The sequence below is a fragment of the Alligator sinensis genome, unplaced genomic scaffold, assembly GCF_000455745.1.
Source record: "Alligator sinensis unplaced genomic scaffold, ASM45574v1 scaffold109_1, whole genome shotgun sequence".
NCBI lineage: Eukaryota > Metazoa > Chordata > Crocodylia > Alligatoridae > Alligator > Alligator sinensis.
Genome location: NW_005841852.1, coordinates 2,931,647 through 2,932,908, shown reverse-complemented (window position 1 = coordinate 2,932,908; position 1,262 = coordinate 2,931,647). Strand labels below are relative to the sequence as shown.

At 37.8% G+C, this 1,262-nt stretch overlaps 1 protein-coding gene across 3 annotated transcripts in view; it reads left to right on the top strand.

Moving 5' to 3' along the window:
• Positions 1-1,262, top strand: part of LOC102383504 (dual specificity protein phosphatase 13-like) — a 46,940-nt gene that overhangs the window by 44,539 nt on the left and 1,139 nt on the right. The window lies entirely within an intron of this gene.

Sequence of the window (1,262 nt, the reverse complement as noted above, 5' to 3'; positions counted from 1 at the left end):
TTAGCTAGAAATTTGCTTAAAGTTTTCTCTGTCAAAAATTAAGATGTCTTTATGAACATTTTTCTTTTTCTGAAATATTTCAAATGAATGATATAGAATTGTATTCATAGTGAAAAACCTCCCATGGTTTATCAACTGTCTCCAACTGCAATTGGATACAGATCCATTTATAACTAAATTAAGCAGTCACATCTGGCCCTGGTCAGCTGTGACCCAAACTTTAGGGTTAACCAAAGCCGATTAGTTGCCTTTGTGAAATAAGTAGGTCTCAGTCAAGCCTTCTCAAAATTCCCATCCCGTCCCCATTGGTTTCAGCTAGGATCTGTGCGATGATTGACTGCTACTCATAAAGTTGCACTCTCTACCCTGAATGGAGGACAACAAAGATCACACTTAGCAGGACTGGCCTGTTGTTACTGGTTATAGCAGAGACAAACTTTTTCAATATTTTTGTCCAAATCTACTCTTTTGTTCAAGCAGAAATGTTTGAAGGCAGCATTATGATTTTGACAATGTTTTCAATGCGAGTATTTCTCAGGTCTGGGGTGGACTCTGTTTACTTCCAGGGATAGAGTGACAGACGGAGAGACAGAGAAAGAAAATGTGAGGCAGACAGACAAAGATAGATCACTTGAACTTTTCAAGCCTACAATCATCTCCAGACAATTCCCTTTCAAAAAAATCCTCAGAAAAGGTTTTGTTTTCATGCCAGTGCTGCAGAAAAGAAACAAGATGCTGAAATCTTAAAAGCTGTTGTAAAATGGAATTGTCATTTTGCAGCCAGCTATATTAGCAATCTGGACAGAGACATCAAGCTCAGACCAGATGTGGAAAGTTATCTATCCTCTTATACCTAGAGAGGGTCTCTCCAGGGTAGGCCTGAGATTTACAATGCTGTACTTCACATAGTTTGCATGTTTCACATTGAGAACTGTGGGAAATTTAAGATATTCAGTAATCCAGTTTTAAAGCACAGAAAGGAAGATCTGGATGTGTCAGGGCAGTCCTTGCTATAAAAGAAAAAGTATTTCAACAGGTGTGGCCTACTTTCCTCATAAAAAAGAGATTTTGTAGCTTAAATTTTCACTCACAGTGAAATCAATGAGATAGTCTGCACCTGTGAAAAGTCTTGACCTCAGTACTGTAGGACGATAAATAATAGAGCTGGCTGAACACTGGGGAAGTAGTTTGCTAATTTGTGTGTCCTTTTTGTTAGAAATTTTGAAATCAAACTTTTCAAGTAGCAAAAATAATCTCTTTCC